A 15,454-nucleotide genomic window follows, 5' to 3' on the forward strand; every position below is an offset into this window, starting at 1 on the left:
CAAGGAAACTCTTCAGATGAGGGCAGCAACTTCTTTGCAAAAACATAAAAAAAAAAAAAAAAAAAAAAAACATCTCCAGAGTGGAAATAATCCCAAGCACCCATGTCTATAATATCCTACTATGATACCCTCCTAATTCCCACTTAATTCATGATCATATTCATTATGTTTCTCTCCAGCACACAGAATTTGGAGACTTATCCCTAGTGAAAACACTTTACCACATTGATTACATTAATAAGTTTTCTGTCTGGTGTGTGTTCTTTTATGATACTGGAGATAACTGGGTCTTGTAAAGGCTTTACCACATTGATTACATTCATAAGGTTTCTCTCCAGTATGTGTTCTTTTATGATATTGGAGAGTTCTGAGCTGTGCAAAGGTTTTACCACATTGATTACATTCATAAGGTTTCTCTCCAGTATGTGTTCTTTTATGATACTGGAGATGACAGCGCTGTGCAAAGGCTTTACCACATTGATTACATTCATAAGGTTTCTCTCCAGTATGTGTTCTTTTATGTCTTTGGAGATGATTGCGCTGTGCAAAGGCTTTACCACATTGATTACATTCATAAGGTTTCTCTCCTGTATGTGTCATTTTATGTGTTTGGAGATGACTGGGTCTTGTAAAGGCTTTACCACATTGATTACATTCATGATGTTTCTCTCCAGTATGTGTTCTTTCATGATATTGAAAATTACTGCGCTGTGCAAAGGCTTTACCACATTGATCGCATTCATAAGGTTTCTCTCCAGTATGTGTCATTTTATATCTTTGGAGATGACTGGGTCTTGCAAAGACTTTACCACATTGATTACATTCATGAGGTTTCTCTCCAGTATGTGTTGTTTTATGAGATTGGAGATGACTTGATCTTGTAAAGGCTTTACCACATATATTACACTCATAGTGTTTCACTCCAGTATATCTTCTTTCATTCCTGCAACGATAATTACCACATGTGAAATCTTTACCACATTCATAACTCTGATCAATCATGTAATCAATATGAATTACAATTTCTCTAATGGTAAAGAAGCAGCAGATCTTAAGGTTTTAGTAATTTATATTTTCATGGTGTTCTCCCTCATCTTGAGTTGTTCAAGACCCCTGTGATGGTTATTTCAAGGCTCATATTTATAACACCCTCTTTTTATGATGTATTTTAGCTATCTGAAGAAAGAACAACTCTGATCTTTATAACACTGATTGTATTCATATTTTCTCCTCTCGTATGAGTTACAACACTTTTGACTGTTAACAAGGACACACAGAAGAATTTTCAAATTCTTATACCCATAAAGATTTCCTATACTATGAGTTTTGGGAGGTTCCCTGTAAAACTGGAAAACCAACTAATTGCAAATATCTTTCACATTCCTCATTTCTATCAAAGTCAGAATACTATGTATCTTCTTGTTTTAGAACAAAAGATTTTATGTTTCCTCTTTCAATATCCCTATGCTCACATCATTTTTATCCATTGTGACACACAATATACCTAATAAAAAGAATGATAAATGAAAGTTTTACACATTGCATTCACACTGTTTGAATTTTTGTTTCTCATACCATGTGCAATATTGTCTAATGTTTCTCCACAACAACATTCTTGATACTCATAAAATGCTCTCTCACCAAACTTAACCATATTACTACAAGAATATGAGTATCACCAAACTTTCTATGGACTAACTGCTTATTAGAATGTTTTGGATATAGATTTATCATTATTCATTATGCAATTTCTAAATACTTTGAGGCTCTACAGAATGTCAGGTCCACAGCATAGCTCTAATGGAGCTATTTATCAAATGGATACACAAACCAGATATTGGATCGTGAGGTACATGGTTTTGTAAGAATATTATAATCATAGCTACACTTAAGGTACTGTTATTTTGCTTTTAACTGGAGATTCTATAAGATATTAAAATTTTCTCAGAGACAATTTTGTATAAGCTTGCACATGAAAATTACCTTTCAGGTTTTCTACTACTTTGACAATGTTCTTCAAGATGATAGTCTTCCCAATTATAGCCTAAAACACAGTACAAGAAAATGAATGATATACTATTGGAAAATAGGCAAAATTAAAGATACTGTGAATTTTAACTGTACAGTGAAAATTCAGTGAAACTGAATTATTCAGCTCAATTTTCATACAGTTAAAATAATAGAAGATCATCAATAACCAAAAAACCTTTTTTACTTCTGAAAAAAAATAACACTCTTACCTATAGCTTTGAGGTTCAGGTAGGTTTCAACCATCACATTTTTGTAGAGCCTCTTCTGGGAAGGATCCAGCAAATTCCACTCTTCCTCAGTGAATGTCACATGCACATCATCAAAAGTCACTGCATCCTAAATATACCATAGAAGTGTACAACACAAAGCATGATACTAACATCACAGGAAAACAAATATATGCTTTCTCAAATACATACTCACATAATTCTTGTGCTTGCTCTGCTTATTTTCTGACTCAGAATTTATAATTACTGTGTCATTTTGGAAGGTGCTTTAATTATAAGATACACTTCTGTCACTTTTGAACACTTTGAATAGGATACAGCTTTGTCAGAGAAATGTGAATTGAGAGGGAGATGCAGAGGAAACAGATCCACAGTACTGAGAACACATCTGAAAAATTGGATGAACAATTGCTAACAACAAACATGATGGGAAAGCTGGGTGTATTTTCTCATGTCTTTAATCACAGAGGCACAGGCAGGTGTATGCCATTTAGCTAGACACCGGCATGGCTTTTGTAATGTGTTCTAGGAGACCAATAGTTATCTTTTAAGACCCTCAATCCATACAAAAGTTAACCAAGGAAACAAAAATGATAGAGAACTCACAGTTCATTACTAAAGTTTCTACAAAGAATTATAAATTCACTGCACATCTGTATTCATTTGGCAGAAACATGAAGTGTAACAGTTTAAACTATAACATTAATAAAACTTAACTAAAAGAATATATGCTTAACTTGTCATAAATGGACAGATGAAAATAATATCAATATAAATGTTTATTATTATAAGAAACATAGGGCAGGAGAGAGAGCTCAGCAATGGAAAACTCTTGCTAGTCTTCCGCATAATTGTGGTCAATTTCTCGCATACACATGGGGACCAACAACTACTCATTACTTCAAGATCAGGAGTTCTGAGGCCATCTTCTGACAACAGTAAAGATGAGACACACATGATATTCTTACTCATGGACACAGGCAAAATATTCCTATTTATTCAATCATTTCATAACAAACACAAGACTGAAGCAGAATTTAATATACCTGGCATGCAATGACACTAAAACCTCAGATACTATTGATGTCATGAACATATGCTATCCTGAGAAATAGAATATAATCTATATAGTTGTTCCAAATTCAAAACTACGGATGTGGCTGTAAAACGTGTTTATTTTAAAAATGCAGACAACTGGATACAACTGGATATTATCATCCTGAGTGAGGTATCTGAGACCTAAACAGACATACATGTATGTAATCATTTACAAATGAATAATAACCATAAATTACAGGATAGCCACACTACATGTCTTAGCCCTGAAGAAGATAAACAAGAAGGAAGGCTAAGGGGCTGAATCTATGGCTCAGCTGGTAAGATCACTGACTGCTCTTATGAAAGTCCAGAGTTAAAATCCCAGCACCCACATGATGGCTCAGAACTACCCATAATGAGATCCGACATCCTATTCTGGTGTGTCTGAAGACAGCTACAGTGTGCTTATATATAATAAATAAATAAATTTTTAAAAAGAAGAAGGAAGACTAAAATAAACCTGGTTGAATCTCATTCAGAAGTAGAAATAAAACAGTCATTTGAGGCAGATGAAAGAGAGAGAACTGGAAGGAACAGTAGATAAGAAAGGGGAAGAGAGGTAAGGAACAGGTGTGGTGAGAGAAATGGAAGGGCCATAGGGTGAGGAATATTAATTGAAGTCTGTAGCTGTCAGGGGTGGAAGGGTGCAGGCAATTTTATGATGTGCCACAGACCAGAAAAGGGAGGGCAACAGGGGTCAGTGGGGGTGATCATAGCTGAGATGCATAGCAGTGAGAATTGGACCCTGAAGAGGGATACATCCTAATGCCAGGCAGGACCACCAGTGGAGAGTTTATTACACAAATTAAACCAAAACCCTTTCCACCCCAAATTTGTCCTTTCTACAAAAAATGTAGGCACATAGATGGAGCAGAGAATGGGGGATTGGACAAATTGTACTCTGCCCAACTTGAGACCCACCCCACGGGCAAGATCCAATCCCTGACATTACTGAGGGTATACATTGTTATACTTCCAGAGAGTAGCTTAGCATAATTGTCCTCTGACAGTATCCATCCAGGACCTGACTGAAACAGATGCAGAAACCCACAGCCTAAAATTGGACAGAGCCTAGGGGATCTTTTGGAAGACTTTTGGAAAGGATTGAGGACCCCCAAAGAAACAGGAAGTCTATAAGAAGACCCTCAGGGTCAATTAACCTGGACACTAGGAGACTCCCAGAGACTGAGTCACCAAGTTAAGAGCATGCAAAGGATGGACTGAGTACCCCATCATATATGTAGTATGCTAGGTAGTCAGTCTTCATGTTGTTTCCCAACAAATGGAGCAGGAGATGTCCCTTATGCTGTTGCCTGTCTGTCCAAATGGTTCCCCTAACTTAGTTGCTTTGTCTGACTTCAGTAAGAGAGGACGTGCCGAACCATGCAGAGACTTGAAATGGCATGGTTGGTGAATACTCAAGTGGACCCCCACCCTCCTTAAAGAGATAATAGCAGTTATGTGTGAAGGTCTGTATAAGGTATAATGGAGAGATGGTAGCAACTGGAATTTAAATTAAATAATTAAATGAACGTTAAACAAATAATTCAAAAAAATGAACAAATACATATTAATAGAATGAAAATATGGAAATCAGCCCATTATTTTAAAATTTTATCTCACTCAATATTTCAGGTAATAAGCTAAGTTGGAAAGATGTTTGGCCAAAATGTCACACGAATGACCTCTTGACAAAGGTTACAAAGATTCTAATTTGCATGGTTATATAGTTTAATATATATATATATATATATATATATATATATATATAGTTTAAAATATATGGTTTAAAATGCATGGTTAAATAGTTACTAATGGACAGATGAAAATAGTAATAATATAAATGTTGATCATAAATAAGCAATGTAGGGTAGCAGAGCTCAGCAGTAGAAAGCTATTGCTGGTCTTTCACATAATGTTGGTCAATTTCTTGCAAACACATGGGGGCCAACAACTGCACATTATTTCAAGATCAGGAGTTCTACGGCCATCTTCTGACAGCAGGAAAGATGAGACACACATGATATCCATATTCGTTCACACAGGCAAAATATTCCTGTTTATTCAAACATTTCAGAATAAGCACAAGACTGAGGTAGAATGCCATATATATAGCACTCAATGACGCTGAAACCTCAGATAATATTGATGTCATGAACATATGTCATCCTGAGAAATAGAATATAACCTATATATTTGGAAAAATTTCAAAACTAAAGATGTGGACCTAAAACAGCATAAAATCCTATGTTTATTTTACAAAATTAGAGGCAAGTGGATACAACTAGATACTATCATCCTAAATGAGATATATTAGACCTGAAAGGACATGCATGTAGGTACTCATTTACAAATGAATGATAACCATAAAGTGCAGGATATCCACACTGCATTTCTTGGCCCTGAAGAAGATAAACAAGAAGGAAGGCTAAGGGTCTGAAAAGATGTCTCAGCTGGTAACAGCACAGACTGCTCTTTTAAAAGTCCGGATTTCAAGTCCCAGCACACACTTGGTGGCTCACAACCACCCATAATGAGATCCGACACCCTCTTCTGGTGTGTCTGAAGACAGCTACAGTGTGTTACATATAATAAAAAAATAAATCCTTAAAAAGATGAATGAACACTAAAATGAGCATGGGTGAATCTCACTCAGAAGTGGAAATAAAACAGTCATTTGAGGCAGATGAAAGAGCAAACTGGAAGGACCAATAGTTAAGAAAGGGGACCGGAGGTAATGAAAAGGTATGGTGAGAGAAATGAAAAGGCCATATGGTCAGGATAATGAATTAAATCTGCAGCTGTCAGGGGTTGAATGGTGCAGACAACTTTAGCATGTGGCAGTCTATGGGGGTGATCATAATTGAAAGGCATAGCAGTGAAAATTGGACACTAAAGAGGCCACATCCTGCAGCCAGGCAGGACCCACAGTGGAGAGATAATTACACCAACCAAACCAAAAAACTTTCCACCCAAAATTTGTCATGTCTACTAGAAATGCAGACAAAAATATGGAGCATAGAATGAGAGAATGGCCAGACTACACCCTGCCCAACTTGATACCTATCCCTTGGGCAACACCACTTCCTGATATTACTGAGGATATGTATTGTTAAACTAAAGAAGATGACTGTTAATGTACAAGAAGCATCAAAAATACCAAACAGATTGTGGAAGTGTCTCTTTGCCACATAAGAATCAAAACACTAAACATATAATTTAAAGAAATATAAAAAAAAAAACTATAGGAGAAAAAATAACAAACTAAACAAAACAAAAATTATTAATATATGAATTTAGAACTATTAGATTCATATCCATCTTCTTTTCTTAAGGATTGAATTCATTATTTCTACAGAGTTCTCAGTACATGTATTCCTGCAGGCCAGAAGAGGGCACCAGACCCCATTACATACAGTTATGAGCCAGCATGTGGTTGGTAAGAATTGAACTCATGGCCTGTATAAGAATAGCCGGAGCTCTTAACCTTTGAGCCATCTCTCCAGCCCTAACCCTGTCTTCTTAATGTATATTATAAAAGACAAAAAGGTTTGGACCCAGGTCCTGCATAGTCATAGAAAGCACTCATGCTGCTACAGGAAAGCAACTAGTCCAGATGTTCTGGACAGAATTACAATCAACCATGATACTTAAGGTATTTATATTTCATGGCCTGAGTTAGCAGCTAAGAAGCAGCAATAGACACCTCACAGGAAGTCACATCTTAATGATGCTTCTGATCCAACTCCATAGAGGATCCTCAACCCCAGCACCCACTGCTCAGCTACATGTTCCTTCCCATTGTGGGCAGATATCCTGTACTCACCATGTCTTGATTTCAGAGCTTCCCTGAGGTCCCCTCACAGCACACAACAGCAGAACTCAGAGCAGGACACAGAGAATCATTCAAGGTGTACAGCCACAGGGAACACCTCAGAAGGAGAAGGTGAGGGCAAGAGTGAAGAAGATCAATCAGCATAAATGTCTAGAAAACATTTCCAATAAAATCCTAAATGAAAATTTCCTAAACTAAAGATGGTGCCTGTGTAAGAATAGCCAGAGTTATTATAAATATATAGCCAGAGTTAATGTAAAAGCATGCAAAATACCAAACAGATTGGGGAAAAGTCCCTTTACTGCACAATAATTGAAACACTCAGCATCTAAAGTAAAGCAATAAAAAAAAACTACTACAGAAATTAACAAAACTAACAAACAAAAAACAAACAAACAAACAAAAATCAAGTTACCCTGGGTCCTAGCCCCGCCCGTCCCACGGCCCTTCACCCCAGCCAGCTGCAACTTCATCATTAATGTTCCTTGGGAAAGCGCCAGCCCAGACCTCTGTAAACTCTACCAGGTCTTTGTCGTTTCACAGCCCAGCCTGTGTCATTAAGGATGACGATGCAGTTTATTGGCCTGTGAATTCCCTTCCTGTCTCACCAGCTCACAGCCAGAAGCCAGGGCCGGGCACACAACCCAGCGATCCATGGCGGCCAGGCTCGGCTTCTGTTCCCACAGGAGGGTCGTGCTAGGAGGCCACTGTCCCCACCTGGAGGAGCACAGAGCCGGTTTGCACTCTGCCCCGCTGCAAACATTCCAGAGCGGGAAGCCCGTGCCTTGCCCAGCCATTGTCCCTGCCTGGAGGAGCACAGAGAGTTTGCACTCGGCCCCGCTGCAAACTTTCCAGAGCGGGAAGCCTGTGCCTTGCCCGTCCACTGTCCCTGCCCAGAGCACAGAGAGGGTTTGCACTCCGCCTCGCTGCAAGCTTTCCAGAGCGGGAAGCCCGCATATTGCTGGTCCACTGTCCCAGCACAGAGCACGGAGAGGGTTTGGACTCCGCCCCACTGTAAACTTTACAAAGCAGGAAGCCCGCGTCTTGCCTGGACTCTCCAAACTTACAGACTGCTTCGGTGGAGAGGATAGGAGGATAGCGCGGTGTGACTTGAGAGCTCACAGACACCAACAGCACGGAGCACTATCTTCATTCGGATGCGCATGCGAATGTGGTCCCATTCCACAATTCCAGGCCAGGATGCTCAGAGCCCGGGAAGCTCAGCAAACTAATTGCGAGCACTCACCTCCTTCCCGCCTCTGCCAGACCTCCGACAAACGCACACATTCAAACTCCCAGCCCACTTTCATTCATGAAAATTAGACAGGAAATGACGACATTCCAGGAGGCTGGATGCCGGGCGGGCGCTGCGGTGACGTCAGGGGTGGTGCCAGCGGTTGCCAGGTGACGGACAGGGACACCAACATGGCGCCCGCCAGGGGCTGAGGTGCATGGTCACAGGCCGGGGGCGAGGCTCGGGGGACGTCAGGGGGCGCGGCCAGCGGTTGCTGGGTGACAGTCAGGGAATCCAACATGGCTCCCGCCCTGGGCTGAGATAGATGGGCGAGGGGCGGGATTGGCGTGATGTCAGGGGCAGGATCAGCAGTCTCTGAGTGACTGACAGTCATGCCAATGTGACATTTTCACTGAATTTGAAGAAATATATAAATATGTGTGTTAAAATTGAAGAATTTGATGTAAAATAATACACATGAAAGTGTACACATATATAATACATCAAAACTGCTTGCCAAACCATGTAAAAAAATTCTAATCAAATTGATGGCTTTGATGGAAAATACTTCTTATAAAATTGAAGAAATATACAGAAATTTTATTTCAATTTGAGATTTGGCATTGAAAATAAATACACATAAAAAGTTGACAAAGAAAACTAAACGTGTAAGCAAATTCAATTTTAGGAAGAAATTGAAAAGTAATGTGTTAAAATTAAAAAATCAGTTGAAAAATAATAATGGTAAAAAGATAAATTATCTTTACTAAATCAAGCACCTAGAAACATTTTCTCATAAAATTCATGATTTTCAAGGAATTTGTTTCTGATATAATTGAAACAATATATAGAAAATAGTGTTAAATTGAAGGTTTTCACTGGAAATTATTCAGATAATTTTGTATACATAAAACTTCTCTAAATAATTGAAAAATTATATAGAAATATTTTCTGATAAAATTAAAGTTTATCTTAACTAATATCTGTAGTGATATTGAAGATATGTGTGTTCATATTGAAGAATTAATTGGAAAATAATAATAGTAAAATAGTAAACATAGAAAATATACCTAGAACATTGTCCAAGAACCTAGAAAAAATTTGATAAAATTGAAGATTTTGGTCGAAAATATTTCTAATACAATTGAAGTAATATGTAGAAAATGTATTAAAATTCAAGATATCAGAAAAATAATACAGATAAAATGTTAGACATATAAAATATTTCTAAACTAATAGAAAAGGGTAGTAGAAACATTTACTGATAATATTTATAAAAAATGAGGTGGAACTTGAAATATTGAAGGTATCAAATTGAAAAAAATACAGATAAATGGTAGACATAAAAATTCCTAAAATGAATGAAAAATAAAGTAGAAACATTTTCTGATAAAATTGAGAGTTTACATATAAAACATTTCTGATAAAATTAAAGAGCTATATAGAAAAATGTGATAAAATTGATGAATTTATTGGAAAATAATATTAAAACAACATAGACAATTTTCTCTTTACTAACTGATAAAGGATATAAAAAAATTTGGGGATAAAAGGCAAGATTTTCATGGAATATATTCCTGATACAATTGAAGAAATACATAGAAAAAGTGTGAAAGTTGAAGATTTTCAAGGAAAGGGATGCTTCTAAAAGGATAGACATAAAAATATTTCTCAATTAAACAAAGAGAGAATTAGAAAAATTTAATAAAATTGGAGATTTACATGGAAAATAATCCTAATAAATTTAAGGTACTGTGAGGGAACATCAAGTAAGCTCCATTTTTGAGACATGTTGACCACAGTCGCTGTCCATGCTGGCAGAATGCCTGTAGCAGCACCCGACCCCACCCTGTGACTGAGGGCTTCATCACAGTGCCCCACTGTCCATCACAGTGCCCCACTGTCCATCACAGTGCCCCACTGTCCATCACACTGCCCCACTATCCATGACAGTGCCCCACTGTCCATCACAATGCCCCACTGTCCATCACAGTGCCCCACTGTCCATCACAGTGCCCCACTGTCCATCACAGTGCCTCACTGTCCATCACAGTGCCCCACTGTCCATCACAGTGCCCCACTGTCCATCACACTGCCCCACTGTCCATCACACTGCCCCACTGTACATCACACTGCCCCACTGTCCATCACACAGCCCCACTGTCCATCACACTGCCCCACTGTCCATCACAATGCCCCACTGTCCATCACAATGCCCCACTGTCCATCCCAGTGTCCCACTGTCCCATCACAGTGCCCCACTGTCCCATCACAGTGCCTCACTGTCCATCACAGTGCCCCACTGTCCATCACAGTGCCCCACTGTCCCATCACAGTGCCCCACTGTCCATCACACTGCCCCACTGTCCCATCACAGTGCCCCACTGTCCCATCACAGTGCCCCACTGTCCATCACAGTGCCCCACTGTCCATCACAGTGCCCCACTGTCCATCACAGTGTCCCACTGTCCATCACAATGCCCCACTGTCCATAACACTGCCCCACTGCCCCATCACTGTGCTCCACTGTCCATCACAGTGCCCCACTCTCCATCATAGTGCCCCAATGTCCATCGCAGTGTCCCACTGTCCATCACAGTGCCCCACTGTCCATCACACTGAAGAAACTGAAGAAATATATAGAAAAACAGGTTGACATTGAAATATTGCTTGGAAAATAACTTCCACATAAGATGGTCATAATACAATATGTATTAATGCAAACTGACAAAGTTTGTAGAACAATTTTGAGATAAAATAGGAGATAACATGGAAAATATCTGATAAAATTGAAAAAATATATAGAAAAATGTTAAAATTGAAGATTTTATTGGAAATTGATATTTATAAAATAGTAATCATTGAAAACCTTTACAAATTGAAAGAGTAGGAAGAAAATTTTCTGAAAAAAAAAAACAGTTTCATAGAATACCTTTCGGATGAAATTGGAGATTTATATAAATATATATGTTAAAATTGAAGAATTTGATGAAAAATAATACACATGAAATTATACACATAGATAACACATCAAAACTGACAAACCATATTAAAAGATTTCTAATCAAATTGATAGCTTTCATGGAATATATTTCTGATAAAATCAAAGAAATATATAGAAAAATATTTCAAATTGAGATTTGGCATTGAAATTAAAACACATTAAAAGAATGACAAAGAAAACATATCTAAAATTAGTGCACAGGCAAATTTTAGGATTAATTGAAAAATAAAGTGTTAAAATTGAAGAATTTATTGGAAAACAATAATGGTAAAATGATAAACAGAAAATGTATTTTACTAAATGATCAAGCACATACAAAAGATTTCTGATAAAAGTGTTGATTCTCATGGAAAATATTTCTGATAAATTTTGAAGATATATAGAGAAGAATTGTTAAATTGAAATTTTTCATGGAAAACAATTCAGATGAAATTGTGTACATAAAAATATAAAAGTGTTAAAATTGAAAGATTAGTTGGAAAATCATAATGGTAAAAGAGTAAACATAGAAAATAACCCTATACTATTTGTCTAAGAACTTAGAAAAATTTGATGAAATTGAAGATTTTGATAGAAAAGGCTAGACGCTTGGAATACCCAAGACACAATTCACACAACAAATGATGCCGAAGACATAGGAAGAACAAATTATGGATTCTTGGGTGCTTTGTTGAAAGGGAAATATACCCACAGAATGAGATACAGGGACAAAAGTTTGAGCAGAGTCTGAGGGAAAGACCATCCAGAGACTGCCCCGCCCAGGGATGCATCCTATACAGTTACAAAACCCAGACACTATTGTGGATGCCCACAAGTGCTGGATGACAGGAGCCGGATACAGCTGTCACCTGGGAGGCTCTGCTAATGCATGACAAACACAGAGGGGGACACTCTCAGCCAGCCATTGCACTGAGCACAGGGTCCCCAATGGGGGAGCTAGAGAAAGGACCCAAGGAGCTGAAGGGGTTTGCAGCGCCACAGGAGGAGCAACAATATGAGTCACCCAGTACCCCCAGAGCTCCCAGGGACAAAACCATCATCCAAAGAGTACACAGGGAGTTAGTTACCCATGGCCCCAGACGCATTGGCAACAGAGGACGAACTTGTTAGACACCAAATGGGGGAGAGGCCCCTGGTCCTGGAAAGATTTGATGCCTTAGTGTAGAGGAATGAAAGGCCAGGGAAGCAGGGGAGGGTTGATTGGGGAAGGAGAGATGGCTCATGGGATTTTGGGGGGAGGGGTGAACCAGGAAAGTGGACAACATTTGAAATGTAAGTGAAAATATATACCTAATTTAAAAACCCCAGCTCATTTCTGAGGCAGCCTTATCTAACAATTTAAACCTCAACACACAGGGTGTCGAGAAACATTCAACCTCTGAAGGTGATTCTAGAACACGGATATGGAGGGAGAATGGTGGGACACACATTCCCATCACTGTGTTCCCTACATCACTCGCCTGCTCGGCAGCCACAGCTTCAACTTTTATTCCAAACCCCTCATGGCTCTCACACAGTCTCATTTAAAAACCACAAATCATCTGCAGTGTCTGAAACAATGGCCAGACCTGTAGCCTAGCGGAGAAAAACACATGTGAGCTTTGTAATGGGTGATCATTGTGGGCGTCACTGACAGGGGAGGTGGGTGGGGCTAAGCGTGACAGGGAATCTTTGTGTGCATCACTGACACAGGAGGTGAGTAGGGATCAGGGGGCCTGGCAGTTATTGTGGGAATAATTATGCGGAAAAAAGGCCTCTTGTTCTTGTGCTCTTGGGTTCCTTTCCTTCTATGGAGTCACACTGCCTAACTTGCATGGGATGGTTTCTATCTTAATGTATTTTATTTTAAGAATAAAATGTAAATATGCGAGGTGGTGGAGGTGCATGCCTTTGACCCACGCATTTAGGGAGCAGAAGCAAGTGTGTCTCCTAAGTGTGATGTCAGCTTGGACTACTGAATAAGTTCCAAGGCTACACTATGTATTGAAAAATGAAAACAAATCATATATATACATATACATATATATATACATATATATATATATATATATATATGTATATATATATATACACACATACACACATTTCATATATATGATGTATGTATATATATAATTTCATATAATATATATTATTATATATTATACTATATATTATTTATAATAATATTATATATGTAATGTTGTATATATATGATATATACATGTGCATATATATTATATATAAATTATATATAGTATTTATACACACACACACATATATATATATATATATATATACAATTATGTATATTTATTCATATCACTATATGAATAGTAATTTCATGTATATAAAAATACATATATATATATATATATATGTGTGTGTGTGTGTGTGTGTGTGTGTGTCTGTGTGTGTATGACATTACTAGTTACTTCTGACACTTCTAACACCCTCACATATACATGAAGGGAAAACCCCAATGCAGATAAAATAAAATTAAATTTAAAAGAAAAGTTGATTCACTATCTGAGTGTCCATCGTGCCCATTTTTTTATTAAAAGCATTTTTGTTCTTAATAAATTTATTTTCTCAAAAGAAAAAGTATGCTATTTTTTTTAGTTAGGGTTTTACTGCTGTGCACAGACTTTGTGAACTAGGCAACCCTTATAAGGACAACATTTAATCAGGGCAGCTCACAGGTCAGTCCATTATCATCAAGGTTGGAGCATGGCAGCCTCCAGGCAGGCATGGAGTAGGAGGACCTGAGAGTTCTCCATCTTCACCTGAAGGCTGGTAATGAAGGAATGACTTCCAGGCAGCTAGGGGGAGGCATATCTTCCTCCTGAGGTTACCAGACACAAGACAGTATAGTACAGAATAGAGTTTATTCAGAGCATGGAGAGGGGAGTCAAGAGGGAAGTAGAGGCAGAGAAAGGCAGAGGGAGGGAGAGAGTAGAGAAGCAGAGGCAGCCATGACCATGTGGTGAGAGGGGGGAGGGGAGACGAAGGGAGGGGAGCCCAAGAAGGGGCAAGAGAGAAGCTGAGAGTGAGAGAATAAGAGAGGGGGAGGGGCAAGCAGCCCCTTTTATAGTGTGGCAGACCTACCTGGCTGTTGCCAGGTAACAGTGGGGAGGGGCATATCTGGCTGTTGCCAGGTAACTGGGGGTGGAGCTTAGACAGAATCCTAACAAGGGGGAGGTGCCTTGGGGCGTGGCTGTAAGGGATGGCTTTGGTTATCTTAACTGGTGTGGGAAGCCCCACCCACTGTGGGCAGCACCATTCCCTGGCTAGGATCCCGGGCAGTGTGTGGAAAGGGGCTGAGCAGCAGCAGGTGTTCATTGCTCTTGGTGTCCTGATTATTTACACACCTGATGTGAGTGAGCAGCTGCTTCACACTTCAGAGTGGCATTGCCTACCATGAGGGACTTTACTGTGAACCGTGAGCTGGAATAAACCTGTTCTCCTGACAGAGTGTTTTATCAAACAACAGCAGTGATTAAGATTCTTGTGAATTGACCTTTATCCATTCAAGGTGGTCACTATGAGAGGTAATGTTGTGTTTTGTTTAAAGAAATTTTTATTAGATATTTTCTTATTTACATTTATTTTTTTGTTTTTGGTTTTTTGAGACAGGGTTTCTCTGTGTAGTCCTGGCTGTCTTGGAACTCGCTCTGTAGATCAGGCTGGCCTCAAACTCAGAAATCCACCTGCCTCTGCTTCCCAAGTGCTTTTTTTAAACATATTTTATTTTTATATTTTTATATATTTTATATTATATATTCATATGTTTATATTTATATTTTATTTACATTTCAAATGTTGTCCCCCTTTCCCCATTTCCCCTCTGGAAATCCTCTATTCCCTACCCCCCTCCCCGTGCTCACTAACCCACCCACTCCTGCTTCCCTGACCTGGTATTCCCCTACCCTGCCGCAATGAGCCTTCATGGGTCCAAGGGCCTCTCCTCTCATGGATGACTGATCAGGCCATCCTCTGCTACCCATGTGGCTGGAGCCATGGGTCCCTCCATGTGCACACGTTGG

General features: G+C 38.8%; 1 pseudogene; it reads right to left on the bottom strand.

Annotated features, from left to right (window-relative positions):
- Positions 1 to 234: 234 nt before the first annotated feature.
- LOC127673262 (zinc finger protein 431-like) overlaps positions 235 to 15,454 on the bottom strand; it is a 33,250-nt pseudogene continuing 18,030 nt past the window's right edge.

This window comes from Apodemus sylvaticus, chromosome 22 (assembly GCF_947179515.1).
Source record: "Apodemus sylvaticus chromosome 22, mApoSyl1.1, whole genome shotgun sequence".
NCBI lineage: Eukaryota > Metazoa > Chordata > Mammalia > Rodentia > Muridae > Apodemus > Apodemus sylvaticus.